This window comes from Cornus florida, unplaced genomic scaffold, assembly GCF_030987335.1.
Source record: "Cornus florida cultivar Cherokee Brave unplaced genomic scaffold, ASM3098733v1 CherokeeBrave_3.0.0_Hap2_Chr07, whole genome shotgun sequence".
In the NCBI taxonomy this organism is placed as follows: domain Eukaryota; kingdom Viridiplantae; phylum Streptophyta; class Magnoliopsida; order Cornales; family Cornaceae; genus Cornus; species Cornus florida.
The window spans coordinates 29,305,188-29,324,137 of NW_026775577.1; positions in this window are offsets into that span (position 1 = coordinate 29,305,188).

Below are 18,950 nucleotides of genomic sequence, written 5' to 3' on the forward strand. Positions count from 1 at the left end.
AAGACCGTTGCCAACAGGCAACACGGGCCCCACCGACACATTAGACCATGGACAGAGGAGCCAGCAGAGCCCTCTTATGCATGGGAGGAGCCAACACAGGCTACCCCACCGCAGTCACCATCTCATGAGGCTGAAGATGACCATATACCATCCACCTCTGTGGCTCATCCTACATTTACACCATCACCATTTCCACCGCATACTGGAGCTGAGCATTCACCTCAGCCAGCTCAACCTGCTCAGCTAGCTTATCTGGAGCGTGATAGGCCAGCGCCTCAATATGCACATATGACGGTCGACCATAAGTCAATATTCGACACTGCCTTTTTCTCCCGATCGGTGCTGACCTGATCCGCTTACCATGATATTATTCAGAAGGGCCTGGCCGCTATTCTTGCCCCCGTCACAGAGCCGGTCTACCCGCGGCTGGTATGGTTGTTCTACCCGAACCTTCGACCATCCCCGCGTACCACAGCCGAGCTGGTCACTTCTGTAGATGGCCATCCGATCACCATCATAATGGACTCACTAGCCCGCTCTTGCCGCTGTCCACACAGATGTTCTCCGGAGCTTCAGGACACATATCCGAGGCTATTCAGGCCTTCATATGCCGATATGGCAGTTTTTCTTACAGGTCACCGTGCCAGTGGCGAGCCCTTCGCCACTCGGATATTCCTTCCAGACGACCTGTGGTTTACTAATTCCGTTCTCTATCGAAACATTTACATGGCCGAGCACAAGATTCAGATGAGGGGCGATTATCTGACAGCCCTCTACGCCTTCTACACCGGGCACTAGGTGTCCATTCCCGCGCTCATCTGGAGCGTAATGAGGAAGCTTTATGACGAGTACATCAGTAAGGAGACACCCGGACGGGCTAAGTTTCTTCCTTTCAGCCACCTCATCACCCAAATTTTGATAGATCAGCGCTACCCTATTCACCCTCGGGAGCACCCCGAGAGAGGTTCATGTCACTTCCTGAAGAAGGACTAGGATAAGAGCTACCGATCCATCATTACTCGCCTGCAGGACCACGTAGTAGTGGCTACAGTGGAGTTAGAGGAGGAGGAGGCAGAGGCAGTAGAACCAGATCTCGTAGCGGATGACGCACCAGTCGATCCAGCTGCCAATCATATAGATATTAACTTAGAGCGCCCTGTAGACGACACAGAGCAGTACTCTCCAGCTAGGTCGCCCATTCACGAGCAGGAGCAGACTCAGGAGCTTTCTTTTAATTCATCTATGCCTGAGGCTCCAGATCTGACCCCCGGCTTTGGAGTACGTCTGCAGACGCTTGAGGATACTATTGTTGCCATCCGAGCTGATCTCACAGCCCACAGAGCTGATTTTGCTGCCTTCCGCACGGATGTCGCGACTATGTTCTGAGATCTATCCAGAGATATCCGTGGAGCCCGACCTGCCCATCTTACCTCATCCTCCTAAGTTCCCAGTTCCTTCTATCTCATGATCCCTCTTTCCTATTGATACTTTACTTTTGTCACAGTACATTATTATTTTTACAGCCGGTCTGTCGGCTTTAATATTTTTGTTGTACCTGCACTTTATCTATTTAATATATCTGTTTTTGCTATGGATGTCATATGATTATATTCTCATATCTATATGTTTGACTCCATCAGGTGCATCACAGTGACTTCAGTAAGAGAGTGTTACCCAATTTTTAGGACCACCCTTATACCTCTCTCATCTATTTATCTGTTTATGCCATTTACACTTGTATGTCCACTGTGCACTGATTATCCCATTTTGTTATCTAATGAGTTTATCCAAGTGCCAATTTTCAGGACCACAGTTCATCCCAAGTTTGGGGTGGCCATGCCACCCACTTCGGATACTTCAGTCCCGATCATTCTATGCCTTAGTTGCACTGGTATACTCTTTCCTTTGTTCTCTTGCACATTTAGGACATTGTGCCATTTAAGTTTGTGGGGAACGGTGCTTTACAGTGTTAGTTTTAAATTTAAAATTTTGAGCATGACTTGTGTAATTGAGGGATATTTCTTTGATTGGTCCATATCTAGTAATGATTTTGATCATTTGAGGATTATATTGCTTAAAATTTAAAAAATTGCTTGACTTAAGAGTCCAATACTCCTTGTATGCCTTAGGGATGCCATTTAGGAGTAAATTTTTCGAAAGATTGATATCTTGCTTTCACTTGTGGTCCATATCATCTTGATTTTATGATTATTTTGAGATTCACTCTAGGATTCTACACTAGCATAGACGCACACTAGCATTCATTTGTAGGGTACATGTTTTGTTGATTATTAAATTGGTTATATTCCAATTGGGCTAGTAGTGCATTGAAAGCTTTCATTCTTGATAAAGGTGGATAACAACCCCTTTTCACTAAGTAGTCGGGATTCTAGCCTCATCAAGCACTGAACTTTTCGCGTCGAAAGGTGGAGGGCCCAAACTCTAGGTTAATAATTGAACTTGCTTACAAAAAAAAAAAAAAAAAAGTTACAAAAGCAATAAAAAGTAAGGACTTCTCCCAAAAGGTGAGAAGTAGAAAATGATTAGATGGTTGTTGTCTTGATTTGTAGCCTAGTTGATTTGAGCTTGTAAGTCCGTAGGGGTGTTTGAACGCCTAATGCCCTAAAGCCGTCTGGTTTGGGAGTCATTGACCTAACGCTCGACCTCATGAATCACTAGAAAGCTTAAAAGATCAACACATTGCACCATACTTCCATCTTTGATCCTAAAAAAAAAAATCGAGTGAAAAGAATAAGCGCACCTAGAATAATAAAGTTTTAATAAAAGGTCCACTTTTTGTCTTGATGATAAGTACTAGATTTGTGTGCTAGTTTGAGGGTAAGGATGTGATTAATTCTTTAGTTGGCTTAGATAACAACACATTTGATGCCGGTCCACTCAAAAGAATTCTAGAGTTGTTTTGATTTGCATGATCATTTTCTTGATGTGTGGAGGACCATATTTGCTTGCTTGATATTGAGATTTTGGGAAATTGCTTGAAAGTGTTTGAAACATTGCATACTTGAGGTAGTTTTCTCCCAATGCTTGTTTGCAATATTGGTGCCTCTTTTAAAAGAATGAGCTTAATGTTTATGGGTATCATTTCTGGAAACCCTCATAAGACTTCACTCATCCACTAAGGGTAACCTAGGGGTTTAAAAGGCTTGTTGCATATGCTAAGTGTAATCATGTTCCCTACGAAAGTGGCATTTTCCATTTATTATTTTCTAGACTCATACTTGTATAGTTGTTTATTTCATTCCTTTACTTTCTAGTTCATTGCTAGGGACTAGCAATACTTAAGTTTAGGGGTGTGATGAGCGCTAAAAAGTGCGTATTTATCCCCCTTAAGCTTAAGCATTCTAGCACCTTTATATATCTTACTTTACCGTTTTAGATTGATTTCGTATTATTTCCATTTTCAGGCACTTATCCTGAAAATAAGCTAACTCAGCCAAATAAGAGCTTAATTGAAGCAATTCTGGGATTAAACAAAGAAAGGAGTAAAGTGGAGAAAGAATAAAGCAAATGAAGCCAAAGGTGGGAAGCAGCAAAGTTCGATCGATCCAACTTCAAGGTTCGATTAATCGAATAATGATCGATCTCAACACTTTAAGATAAATCCAATCCTTGGCCCAAAAGCATAAAGTCCAAAAGTTCGATCGATCCAACACCACCCTTCGATCGATCGAACATTTTTGTCCTTATTCAAATAATTGATCCTATCCACAGCTGTACCACCCACTAACCACTTTTGTCCTTTTCCCAAAAATATCTCCCAAAATATCTCGAATTTGTCTTTTCCCAAAAAGCTCAACCAGTTAGATCGATCCAGCCTAAGTTCGATGGATCTCAGCCAATTCGATCGATCCAAGTCCAAGGTTTGATCGATTGAACTTCCTCCAGTGCGAAAAAGTTAAATTTCCATCTCATTAAAAGTTGTCCTTTGTCCAATCATTAGGGAATATTGTGTGCACGACCCCAGCTCATTTTGGGTGTCATTTGACCTACCTATATAAGAATAAGGATTGCTTTTTACAAGGGGAGCCAATATTATTTTCATATCACCTCTTGGAGAGCAAGCTTAGAGGATGAGGAGGCTAGAGACACCATTGAGGTTCTTCATCAATAAGGAGCAGATTTCAACCATGGAGTTAGCCCTTGAGGGTTGGAGCAACATCACCATGAGTGGTTAAACATCCTCTTGGGGCTAGAGTTAGCACCAAGCATGCTTTTTTTATCTTAATCTTGTGTATTATTGAGGGATTAGTGTTGTAATTGATGTTTTGACACTTTGATATATATATATCTTGTTTATTCAATGATTTATATGGTTTAATGCTTCCAATTGATCATTTCATTCTATCCATATGTCAATGTATGCTAGAGTAGATGTTCATGTGCTTATCTCTAGATTTTATGTTATTGATGCATGTCTATGTGTATTGATGCTATAGATTTGGAGATTGTAAAAACATAGTGCTTAAAGGAATGCTCTTGTGATTCTCTTGATGGTTCATACTTATTCCTTGATGGATTGTGCCTTTCCCCTAGTTTATTTTCATGCTAGTAGTGTAAATGTAGTGTAATTGTAGTGTAGTGTTAAATGGGAGGACAATCTATGCTTGTTGTTTGATGATCCAAGCTTTTGAATGCAAGTAGCATATGTCTCTATCCTTGTGTTGTATTTGGATTGTGAGCTTAATGAAAGGATTAATGACTTGTTTTGATCTATTGTGCCTTTCACATGTTGTTTAGACAATATATGCTTCATTGCTTATATGTATTGTGCTTTTCACATGATGTTTAGACAATACATACTTAATTGATCATCCTTGCTTGTTAAACCAACCAAACACACACACACACACCAATATTGTAACACACCATTTGCCCTCATTAATCACTTGTCAATGGTATAGAAATGCATTACTTGGTGGTGATCTCTAAACCCCAAGATCTCTCTCTCTCTTACTTACTCTTAATTGCATTCTTTTGTTATCACTTAGTTCAATTTAGTTGTTATCTAATCAACCAACCAACCAATTATTTGATCACTCGACCTACTAGCCCTAATATCAATTCCACGACCTTGGTCGATCCTCACAATCCCTTGAGACGATCCCTACTTGCCCTAGCTATATTTATAGTGAAAGGTAGTAGTGGCTTTTATAAATGTAAAACTTTTAGCCCTCGCCTTAAAATCCACACACTCTTCAAGCTTGATATGGTGTAGTGACCCTCATAAGGACCACGTCACTGGTCCCGGAGGATCTGAGTAATCAAATGCGCAAAGGGGAGGAACTTGCCCCGCCTAGGCTTGGTCTTGCTGATGTAGTCCGTGTAGAGCTTCATCATAACACTCCAAATAAATGCCGGGATAGAGAACCAGTGGCCTGTGTAGAAAGCATATAATGTTACAAGAAAATCAGATTGCCTCTGAATCTTATGCCCCGCCATAAATACATTTCGGTATAAAACCGAATCAAAGAACAATAGGCTGTCAGACAAGTAAATCCAGGTGGCAAATGTATCGCTGGCACTAGCAGGGCCATTCAGAGCTGTAGCCATGTCTGCATCAGATAACCTCCGGAGAATAGGATAATCAATGCCAGGAAAGCAGACATGTGGGCACTGAGAGGCTATGGCCAGTGTCTTAACTGTACTGCGGATGAGATAGCCGTCAATGGTGCTCTGTAACTCCGCCAGGTTACTCGGGGCCGGTCGAAGGTTCTGGTAGAACAACCGGACGAGCCTCGGGTAAACTAATTGGCCGCTGGGGCCAGGATAGGAGAGATGTTGCACCGGTAGATCTCATCATAGGCTTCCTTGGTCAAAATCAACCAAAAGAAGAAAGTACCATCAAATACGAACTCATGCGCCACTGAAAGGGGCGAATATCTGCGGTCCACTCTGTCTTAAACCATGCTGGGCTGTGCAGGTGGTGGAACAGGTGATGGAAGTAATGCCTACTCGGCCTCCTGAGCCGAGGAAGAAGATGAGGAAGCGGATGAAGAAGAGAATGAGTGCTCGGACTGAGCAGGAGCTGGCTCTGTAGCCTTCTCTACTCTCTGCCGCACCCTACGCTCATATGTCCGGTGGGCAATGGTCATGACTCAAGCCATGGTCTGCAAAAAAAAAAAGAAACACTTGCAATTGTAGTCAGTAACATGAAACAATATATGAGATATAGAATTAAAAGCACACAGATAGAAACATGTTTGTCAAGTTAAGATAGACAACTCAAAATAAATTACATGAATCTATACAAGTGATAATGCAGCCAAGTATAGACAGTGGCTAGTCTAATAAAGTGAAACATGTTAAATATGACAATAACAGAATGCAACCAACGTGGAAAACACAGGCATTAGGCATAAATGAGATAGCATGTAACACAAAAGAGGATATTTGAGCTCTATATGCAAAGCAGTGAAGTTCGATCGATTATGAAAAAGATGGGATCAATCCAAGTTGGATCAATCATGACATGATTGAGATCGATCTTTCTCTGATCGATCAGAGCACTAGTGTGATCTAATGAGCGCTGAAAAGTGCGCATTTAAACCCCTTAAACTTGAGTATTCTAGGGCCTTTATCTATCTTATTTTCCCGTTTTAGACTAATTTTATGTTATTTCCCATTTTAGGCGCTTATCCCCAAAATAAGTTAATCCAACTGAATTAGAGCATAAAAGATGCAATCTCAAGCTCAATGGAAGAAAGGAGCAAAGTGGAAGCAAGTTGGTAAAAGGAAGCCCCTTTTCGATCAATCAAACAGAGCTTAGATCGATCAAACATTGATCATTCCAACAATGCTAAGATGGATCGAGCCTTTTGTCCTTATCCTCAACAAAGTGCCTTCTTCGATCGATCCAACAATTCTTCGATCGATCGAACATCTTTGATCTTATCCACACCTACCACTTTTGTCCTCTTCCCAAAAATATCTCAGCCTTGTCTTTATTCCAAAAAGGCGCCGCCATGGTTCGATCGATCAAACTAACCTCGAGATCAATCGAACTGCCTCGAGTTGCGTAAAAAGTTAATTTCAAGCCAAATTAAATGTGTGCTCGTGGTACAATCATTGGGAGGTCCTATTGTACGAGGTCTAACCGCTGGGTGTAACATTTGAAATTCCTATATAAGGATACTGGCTATTTTCAGTAAGGAGGTTGGTATGATTAGATAAGCTTGGCTAGAGATTAGAGAGAGATATACTCAAATTTGGAAAGTTCTTTATCTCTTCTAGGGTTTCCACCAAGGAGGAAAGAGAAGATTTCTAGCATGGAGATAGCCCTTGAGGGTTGGATGACAACATCAATGAGTGGCTAAACATCTTCTTGGAGCTAAAGCTAGCCCTAAGCATGCCTCCTAGACCTTGATGTTTTGTAATTAATGGGGATTATTATTGTAATTCTTGTCTTGACCTTTAATGTATATAAATCTTGTTTTTACCATGATTTGTGTAGCTTAATACTTCCAATTGATCATTTCATTCTATTCATATGTCTATGTATGCTAGAATAGATGTTCATGTTTTTGTCTCTAAGTTTTGTGATATAGATGCATGTCTATGTGTATTGATGCTATGAATCTAGTGATGGTCAAGGCATGGTGCTTAAATGGTATACTCTTGTGGTTTATTTAATGGTTCATACTCATTTCTTGATGGATTGTGCCTCTTCCTTAGTTTCCTTAGTTTAATTTTCATATCCCTAGCTTAGTTGTAGTGTAGTTGCTTTACTTTCTTAAATGGGAGGACAATCCATGCTTGTTGTTTAATGTTCCATACTTATGAATGCAAGTAGTATATATTTCTCTAATTTGATGATGTGTGTTGGTTGTAGGCTTAAAGGAAGGAATAATGACTCAATTTGATATGTTGTGCTATTCACTAATATGTCTAGACAATATATACCTATCTAGTCATCCATGTTTGTTTATTCAATTAATGACACACATACACTATTATTACAACACATAATTCCCCTCATCCATCAAACATTGAATGTCTAGGAAGGTGATGTTTAGTGGTGACCTCTAAGTCCCAAGACCTCTCTCTCATTCTCTACACTTTACTCAATTTAGTTGTTCTATATTATATTTGTCTAGTTTAATTTGTAGTTTAATTCAACCAACAAACCATCTTTTGATCACTCGACCTACTAATCCAACATTGTTTTCCCACAAATACTGCCCTCTTTCCCTTGGAATAATTCTTACTCACCCTAACTATATTACTAGTTAGAGGTAGTAGTGGCATTTTCTAAATTTAAACTTGGTCACACTACACACTTTTGCATACAATTTACGTGACTCGGTCCTAACCACACCAAGTTTTAGCGCCATTGCCGGGGATAGAGGCAATGCCGTATTTTGGAAACAATTAGGAATTAATACTCTTTTGATTGTGTCTTTATTTTTTACTTTATTTTGGTTACTTATTATGTTTGTTCTTGATTAACTAGGTGCATTAAGCCAAGAAAAGTGAAGTAAAGGAAAATCCTAAAGTAAGGAGCAAGCAAAGCTAAGTAAGAGCATAAAAAGCTAAAAAAATCTAAAAATTTGCAAAGCAAAAGCAAAAATTCAAAAATAATTTGAAGTTGCTTAAGAACCCTTTGTAAGCTTTCCTAAACTCTTTCTCTAGCTATATCGTGAGCCCGCATGGAGGCAAGTCTTTAAATTCTTAGATAAATCGTGAGCCCACGCGGAGGCAATTTACTTTCTTTGCATATTGTTCAAAACATAGGAGCATGGGATAGATATATGTGGAGGTTTGTTGATTGATTCGTTGCGAAGGCGAAGTGATTGTTATTTGCTACGTGCTTGTTGTTAGTTGTTGCTTTGTTTGTGCATGCATGGTCCTAGGTCGTTAAATCCTACTCTTATCCCACTTGATTTTCATCTTGAATCGGTTATTCGTAATCTTATGGGAAAGGGTTGCTCTCATCACTCCATTTCATCAATAGAGGACATTATTGAGGACCATGTGGAGGACCTTGGTCACATAGACCAACAAGGTAACCTCCATCCTAATGTGCATCATGATAACATCCAAGTACCATTAGGCATGCCAAGGCCTTTTATTCCACCACAACAACAAGGCCAAGTTCCATTGGGAATGCCTCGGCCAATTTTTGTTCCACCCCCACCTCCCGTTGCTCAAGTGAATCATAGTGTTCGTGTAGAGCCACCAATTGTGAATCCTCCTCTTGCTTTAAGAGATCGATATGTGCCGAATGAATATAATGCACCTACATGCATTCAATTGCCCCCATTTAGAGCACACCATTATGAAATTAAACCACAAACCATTCAAATGTTTCCTAACTATCATGGACTTCCAAGTAAAGAACCTTATAAGCATTTGGATAAGTTTCTTGAAGTGTGTTCCACCGTGAAATACACGGACATGCCAAAAGAAGTCTTAACACTCAAACTTTTTCCTTTCACCTTTAAAGATAAGGCAAAATATTGGTTTAACAATCTTTGGCCTTTTTAATAACTTCTTGGGCAGAAATGCACCAAGAGTTCTTGAAGAAGTACTATCCGGTCTCAAAGACCAATGCAATAAGAACTTCCATTAGATAATTCTCACAAGGGGATGGGGAATTATTTCACGAGGCATGAGAGTGCCTCAATGACTTGCTTAGGAAGTGTCCACATCACGACATTCCTAAATGGCAATTAGTGCAATTTTTCTTTGAAAGTCTGTTAAATAATTTTAAAGGAATGGTCGATGCTTCCATGGGTGGCTCATATCTTGATAGGCATAAGGATGATGTATAGCGTCTTTATGAGAGAATGAGTAAAAATTAAATGCATCGATCCTTGTCTTCCAAAAATGGTACAAATCTAGGTGGAAGGAAGAATGTCGGCTTATATCAAGTTGACAATTCCAATGACATAGCCGTTGAAGTCAAGTCTTTATCTCAAAGGTTTGATCAATTTTTTATCAACCAAAATTCAGTGAATCAAGTGTCTTCCTCCCCTAATCTTGTTCATCATCCATCTAATGAATCATGCATGACTTATTCTAGTGTCTTACATTCTACTTCCAATTGTCCCCATGGACATATACAAAGTGAGCACCATGAGCAAGTGAATGCTGCATTTGCCCACCAAGGGAATAATCCCTGTGGCACACATTACAATTCTGGGTGGAAGAACCATCCAAACTTCTCTTGGAAAAACCAAAGGGAAGGCTCAAACCCTCCCCAAGGTGATTTTTAAGGCAATTATGTTCTGCCCCCAATGCAAAGCCAAGGTTCCCAAGGTTTTAGATCATCTTTTCAATCATCACATGGAAATCAATTTTCTAACTCTCATTTTCCTAATCAAACATCTTATTCTCAAGGAAATTCAAGGAATCCCGCTTTTGAGGAAAAAGTGTTGACCGCCTTAGGTACTTTGGAGGCGAACACCTAATTGTTTCATTCTCATTCCCAATTCATTGTGAAGCTAGAAACCCAAGTCGGGCAAATAGCTAGCACATTGAATGCTAGGGAAAAAGGGAAGATGCCTTTGAATCCACCAAAGCAACAATTCGTTATGGAGACCAATTCCTCATCGAAAGGTCACACAATTGAGCATGTCAAGTGTTGACCCTAAGGAGTGGAAGAGTGATTGACAATCAAGTTAGAGTTCACAATGAAGAGAGTGAGGGGATGCAACCAAAAGTTGACACCCGTCCCGTTTCACATCCTATTCATCCTTCATTACATGTGCATGAGCCATTTGTTGAAAAAGTTTTGAAAGATGATTTGAAAAATTCTTGTGTTGAAAGTGATTCTCAAAAGGATTTTGAAAAAGATTTTAAGCCAAAAGCTCCATTTTCGGATGCCTTAAAAGGATCCATTTCTCTTGAAAAACAAAAGACAAAGGCCAATCAAATAATTGAAATGTTTAGGCAAGTAAAGATAAATCTTCCACTCTTGCATGTAATCAAACAAATTCCGACTTATGCCAAATTTTTTAAAGATCTTTGCACCCAAAAGAGGAAGAACAAATGCCAAGCACCAAAGAAAGTTGTCTTAACCGAGAAAGTAAGCTCAATATTGCAACATAACACACTCCCAAAATTCAAGAACCCTAGTTCACCTACTACTTCTTGCATCATTAGTGACTATGTCATTAACCGGGCTCTTCTTGATTTAGGAGCGAGTGTTAACCTTCTTCTATATTCGGTATATGTCAAATTAGGCTTAGGTGATTTAAAACTGATGTCGGTGGTTTTGTAACTAGCCGACCGATCCATCGAAAAGCCCCGAGGTATTATTGAGGATGTCTTGATCAAAATTGACAAGTTCTTTTTCTCGGTCGATTTTGTAGTCATTGACATAGAACCGGTCCCAAATGCCAAGAGCCAAATTCCGGTTATCCTTGGTCATCCCTTCTTGGCAACCTCTAATGCCAACATTAATTGTAGGATGGGGATAATGAAAATTTCATTTAGGCATATGAAGGTAAAATTGAACATTTTTAATCCAACCCCGAATTCAATGGACAAGCATAAAGAGGTGTGTGTAGTGGAAAAGTGTCTTGAAAATGAAATTAAAAAAGTTGAGTCTTTACTTGAGGTTAAAAATTTCAATGATTTGTCTTCCAAAATGATTTCAAAGAAGAAAGTTTTAAAACTAAGTGTTGAAAGGGCGTGGAAGCCCAAGAATTGCATTAACAAAGGACCATCAATCTTCTTTGAATCCAATTCAACAAGTTCCCAATGGAATAGTTTGTTAGGTGAGGTTCAAAAATCATTTCACCCCATCAAGGAGGGGATACACAACAAGATATTCGATCCGGGCTAAGGGAGCCCAACGTCTTGCTAAACACGTTAAACACTAGTGATTCGTAGGGTTTACAACCCTATTCCTCCCTCATTTCTATTTTGCCTTTCATTTCTTGCTTCGTCTAGATATGTTTTGGGATCATAAACATTGTTTGGGCCTTTGATAAAGAATACTTACACTTTCATCTTCAAATTAGGCATTTAGTGCCTGTTCGATCGATCTCAAAAGTAAGTTCGATCGATCAAACATCATTCTCTACATGCTTCCATCTCTCAGTTCCATCGTGCGAGAATATCCTGCATATTTCATCTCTCTGTGTATCGTGCGAATTTTTCCCTCAGATCGATCTAAGCATTGTTCAATCGATCCAACTTTCCCTTGGATTGATCGCAGTTCCATACTTAGAAAAAATTTTGAAACTTTGAAAAATGCCTTTCTGTGTATCATTCGAAAATCCCTACAGGTTTTTACCTGTTGGATCGATCGAGGTTCGATCGATCAATGATTGATCGATCTGCATTCTCCTGTTTGACTTTTGACTTTTTCAATTTCAAATTTCAAAAATTCAAAAATATTTATAATAAAAAAAAAAAAAGCCCAAAAACATTTTAAATATTTTTCAAGAATCTAAAAATATTTTCAATTTTCCAAAAATTCAAAAATATTTTTGTTATCTTGTGAATTCGATCGATCCATTCATCTTCATGATCAATCAATTTTCGATCGATCGAATCACTCCTGAGATCGATCGAATATGTCAGGATCCGTTTTGTTAAAATGACCCAAGGGTCATTTAGATCGATTCCTACATCGATCTAAGGCTCTCTCTCTTTCCCAGCAACCATTTTTCATCTTTCCCATCTCCGGTGAGTTCTCAAAGCTTCAAAACTTCCATCTTCGCACTCAGTCTCATCATCTCTCCCTCAGTCCACTTCTCTCCTTCATTTTTGGTAAGTTCTTGATTTTATTTTCATTTTCGAGCTTCAATCTTGTGTTATCCATATTTCCATGCTTGAATCTAGAGCTACCATGTTGATTTGTTGCCATGTTTGAAGCTTCGAAGCATGTATATATATATATTTATAAATATATTGTTTCCGAATTTGATTTCAGGGTCACGTGCTGATTCAAGTGACCATTTGTGACTTGTTGAGGTGTAGAGGGGCTCAGGAAACTATCTAGATGCCCCCGTGTTGTCCATGTCACGGATCCGTGACAGTTTATGTTTTTCCACCAGTTCAATCGATCGAACCCAAGCTCAAATCGATCTGAGCGAGATTGATCTCAAACATGTCATGATCCATCCAACTTGGATCGATCTCATTTGTTCATGATTAATCGAACTTCATTGCTTTGCATATTGATGCCCCTGCCCCCTCATTTGTATTCATGCTATTATAATTATGTCTGATACTTGTGTTTTCCATATTGGTTGCATTCCATACTTCTCATGTCTCGCATGTTTCACATGTTTAATCATTCAATACTTATATTTGGCTGCATTATCACTTGCATAAATAGGTTTATGTGTATACCTTCTGAGTTGTTTATCTTCATCTGATAAGCATGTTTCTATCTATTGTGCTTTCAATTCAATATTTCAAATATTATTTCCTGATACTGACTTTATTTGCAAGTGTTTCTTTCTTTTTGCAGACCATTGTGAACCGGACATATGAGCGCAGAGTCCGGCAGCGGGTAAAGGAGCTTGAGGAGCCAGCTCCTGCTCAGGACACCGTCCGCTCCTCCTCTTCTGCAGCTGCTTCTTCATCTTCTTCGGCTCATGAGGATGAGCATGCACATATTCCAGCACCACCAGCATAGCCTGGCATAGCCCATGACCAGGTTGAGCCCAGATTTCTGTGAATTTCAGTGGCACATGAGTCAGTGTTCGATGAGACTTTCTTTGCCCAGTCGGTCATGACCAAGTGGGCCTATGATGAGATCTACCGATGCAACATCCCCCTATCTTGGCCCTGGTAGCCAATCCGGTTTACCCGAGGCTCGTTCAGTTGTTCTACCAGAACCTCCGACCTACCCCGAATAACCTGGCAGAGTTACGGACCACTATCGATGGCCATCTCATCCGTATTACAGTTGAGACTCTTGCTACGGCCTCTCCGTGCCAACACATTTACCCTCCTGGCTTTCATTATCCAATTCTCCGGCGGCCACCCTATTCAGCCATGGCCACAGGGCTTAATGGCCCTGCTAGTGCCGGCGAGACATTTGCCATCAAGACCTACTTGCTCAACGACCTGTGGTTTTTTAATTCAGTATTATACTGAAATATTTTTATGGCGAGGCATAAGATTCAGAGACGAACAAACTTTCTAGCAGCTCGTTATACTTTCTACATTGGTCATTGGTTCTCAGTCCCTGCCCTCTATTGGACTGTCATGATAAAGTTCTATGATTCCTTCATCAACAAGAAGAAGCCCAAGCGGGCTAAGTTCCTTCCCTTTGCACACTTGATCACTCATATCCTCCGTGACCAGTATTATCCTTTTCATGCGGAGGAGCATCCTGAGACAGGGGCTTGCAAGTACGGCAAGAAGGACTGGAACAAGAGCTACAATGCTCTTATTTGGAGACTAGAGGAGAAGGCAGTCCTAGCAGCCAAGGAGGCAGAGGCAGTAGCAGCAACAGCACTGGCAGCTAAAGGTGCATTTATGGACATAGACTTGGAGCAGGAGCCTCCAGCAAAGTCACCACATCACTCTCCGGCGGGGTTACCATTTCTCTCCCAAGAGCATAGTCAGGCCGAGCATCAGCTCTCTGATCCTGCCATTCCTGACGCTCTAGTTCAAACACCCGGCTTGGGGGAGCGTATCCAAACCTTGGAGGATACGGTAGTCTCCCTCCGAGCAGATGTGGCCTTTCAGCACCGACGTAACTACTCTCCGTGCTGACGTCCTGACTGCACTGCAGAGCATTTCTAAAGACATCCGTGGTTCACGCCCTACCAGACCGACCTCTTCTGCCTAACATCCCTTTCTCTTTATCATTTATATATATCTGTGATCTTTACCTGCTACTTTGACATTTTGATACTGTTGTTATATTTTTTCAGCCAGTATGTTGGCCCCAATTCTGTGATGTACCGTATACTGTTTTTATTTTCTACATTTTATGCATGATATTTTGGATGTCAGACTATTATATTGATTTATTTATTTGTGATTGACTCCATTATCAGGTGCATCCAGTGACTTCAGTGAGAGAGTTCAGACCATACTTTTTTAGGACCACCCTTACCTCTCTCTCTCTATTTTCATTTACAATCCCACTTACACTTGCATATTCACTATGCACCATTATTATCCCTTTTGTTATTTGATGAGCTTTTATCCCAGTGCCATCTTTTCAGGCCAACAGTTAATCCCAAGTTTGGGGGGGGTTATACCACCCACTTTGGATACTTATATCCCGGCCATTCCTTACAAAAGCCGCACTGGTATACTCTTTCCTTTTGTTCTCTTTGCACATTGAGGACATTGTACCATTTAAGTTTGGGGGTAATGTGTGTTCTTTGCAGTGTTTGTTTTCAACTCAACATTTTGAGCATGACTTGTGTATTTGAGGGATTTACTATGATTGGTCCATGACTAGCCATGATTTTAATCTTTTGAGGACTATGTTGCTTAGAATTTAAAAATTGCTTGACTTGAGAGTCCAATACTCCTTGTATGCCTTGTGGACGCCATTTAGGAGTAAATTTTTTAAAAATTTCATATCTTGCTTACATTTATGGTCCACATCATCCTGATTTTGTGATTGTTTTGAGATTCACTCTAGAATTCTACACTAGCATAGGCACACACTGGCATTCATTTGTGGGGTACATGCTTTGTTGATTATTAAATTGGTTATATCCCAATTGAGCTAGTAGTGCATTGAAAGCTGTCATTCTTGACAAAGGTGGATAACAAACCCTTTTCATTGATTAGCCGGGATTCTAGCCTCATCAAGCACTGAAATTCTCGCGCCGAAAGATAGAGGGCCCAAACTCTAGGTTAAAAATTGAACTTGCTATAAAAATATATATATAAATAAGTAAATAAATAAAAAAAAGAAGAAGAAGTTGCAAAAGCAAATACAAAAAGTGAAGACTTCTCCCCAAAAGTGAGAAGTGGGAAATGATTAGATGTGGAGGTAGTTTTAATTTGTAGCCTAGTTGATTTGAGCTTGTAAGTTATAAGGAGTGTTTAAACACCTAATGCCCTAAAGCCGTCCGGTTTGGGAGTCATTGACCTAACGCTCGACCTCATGGATCGCTAGAAAGCTTAATAGATCAACACATTGCACTATGCTTCCATCTTTGATCCTTAGGATTAGGGAAAAAAAAAAAAAAAAATCGAGTGGAAAGAATAAGTGCACCTATATCAATAAAACTTTAATAAAAGGTCCACTCTTTGTATTGATGATCGGTACTAAATTTGTGTGCTAGTTTGAGGGTAAGGATGTGATCATTTCTTTAATTGTCTTAGATAGCAACATATTTGATACCGGTTCACTCAAAAAGGATTCTAGAGTTGTTTTGATTTGCATGATCATTTTCTTAATATGTGGAGGACCATACTTGTTTGCTAAATGTTGAGATTTTGGGAAATTGCTAGGAAATGGTTGAAAAATTGCATACTTGAAGTAGTTTTCTCCCAATGCTTATTTGCAATATTGGTGCCTCTTTTGTGATAATGAGCTTAATGTTTGTGGGTATCATTTCTGAAAACCCTCACGCGACTTCACTTGTCCACTAGGGGTAACCTAAGGGTTTAAAAGGCTTGTTGCATGCGCTAAATGCAATCGTGTTCCCTACGAAAGTGGCGTTATCCATTTATTGTTTTCTAGTTCATAGTTGATTAGTTATTCATTTCATTCCTTTACCTTGTAATTCATTGCTAGGGGCTAGCAATATTTAAGTTTGAGGGTGTGATGAGCGCTGAAAAGTGCGCATTTAAACCCTTTAAACTTGAGTATTTTAGGACCTTTATCTATCTTATTTTCCTGTTTTAGACTAATTTCATGTTATTTCCCTTTTCAGGCGCTTATCCCCAAAATAAGTTAATTCAATTGAATTAGAGCATAAAAGATGCAATCTCAAGCTCAATGGAAGAAATGAGCAAAGTGGAAGCAAGTTGGTGAAAGGAAGCCCCTTTTCGATCTATCGATCAGAGTTCAGATCGATCGAACATTGATCATTCCAATAATGCCAAGATGGATCGAGCCTTTTGTCCTTATCCTCAGCAAAGTGCCTTCTTTGATCGATCCAACAATTCTTCAATCGATCAAACATCTTTGATCTTATCCGCACCTACCACTTTTGTCCTCTTCCCAAAAATATCTCAACCTTGTCTTTATTCCAAAAAGGCACAGCCATGGTTCGATCGATTGAACCAACCTTGAGATCAATTGAACTGCCTCGAGTTACGTGAAAAGTTAATTTCAAGCCAAATTAAATGTGTGCTCGTGGTGCAATCATTGGGAGGTCCTAGTGCACGAGATTTAACCATTGGGTTTGACATTTGAGCTTCCTATATAAGGATTTTAGCTATTTTGAGTAAGGAGGTTGGTGTGATTAGAGAGGCTTGGCTAGATATTAGAGAGAAATATACTCAAATTGGGAAAGTTCTTCATCTCTTCTAGGGTTTCCACCAAGAAGGAAAGAGAAGATTTCTAGCATGGAGATAGCCTTTGAGGGTTGGATAACAACATCAATGAGTGGCTAAACATCTTCTTGGGGCTAAAGCTAGCCCTAAGCATGCCTCCTAGTCCTTGATGTTTTGTAATTAATGGGGATTAGTGTTGTAATTCTTGTCTTAACCTTTGATATATATAAATCTTGTTTCTACCATGATTTATGTAGTTTAATACTTCCAATTGATCATTTCATTCTATTCATATGTCTATGTATGCTAGAATAGATGTTCATGTGTTTATCTCTAGGTTTTGTGATATTAATGCATGTCTATGTGTGTTGATACTTTGAATCTAGTGATGGTCAAGGCATGGTACTTAAATGGAATACTCTTGTGGTTTGTTTAATAGTTTATACTTAATTCTTAATAGATTGTACCTCTTCCTTAGTTTCCTTAATTTAATTTTCATGCCCCTAGCTTATTTGTAGTGTAGTTGCTTTACTTTCTAAGATGGGAGGACAGTCCATGCTTATTGTTTAATATTCCATACTTATGAATACAAGTAGTATATATTTCTCTAATGTGACGATGTGTGTTGGTTATGGGCTTAAAGGAAGGAATAATGGCTCAATTTGATATATTGTGCTATTCACTAGTATGTCTAGACAATATATACTTATCTAGTCATCCATACTTGTTGATTCAATCAATGACACACACACACTATTATTACAACACATAATTCCCCTCATCCATCAAACATTGAATGTCTAGGAAGGTGATGTTTAGTGGTGACCTCTAAGTCCCAAGACCTCTCTCTCTTTCTCTACACTTTACTCAATTTAGTTGTTCTATATTGCATTTTTCTAGTTTAATTTATAGTTTAACTCAACCAACAAACCATCTTTTGATCACTCGACCTACTAATCCAACATTGTTTCTACACAAATACTGCCCTCTTTCCTTTGGGACGATCCCTACTCACCCTATCTATATTAGTAGTTAGAGGTAGTAGTGGCATTTTCTAAATTTAAACTTGACCATACTACACACTTTTGCATGCAATTTGCGTGACTCGTTCCTGACCACACCATAATCTATCGAACCAGTGAAAAAATATAAACAGTTACGGATCTATGACGTGGACAACATGGGGGAATCCGAATGTGCTCGTAAGCCCTTATACACCTTAACAAAGCAAAAGTGGTCACTTAAAATCGGCACGTGACCCCCGAAATCAAATTTGGAAACGAAATACATACAAAAATATATACATATATATATATATATACATGCTTAAAAACTCAAAAATGGCAACAACAAATCATAAGACACTCTAGATCTACTTTAGGGAACATGGAAATCACTAGATGAAGCTCGAAAATTGAAAACAAAATTAAAAACTTACCAAAAGAGAATGAGAGAAGTGGACCGAGAGAGATGAGATGAGAAGAGATCGGAGATGGAGTTTGGACTCCTTAGGAAGTCGCCGGAATGTTGCCGTACGTGGGGAAGCCGAT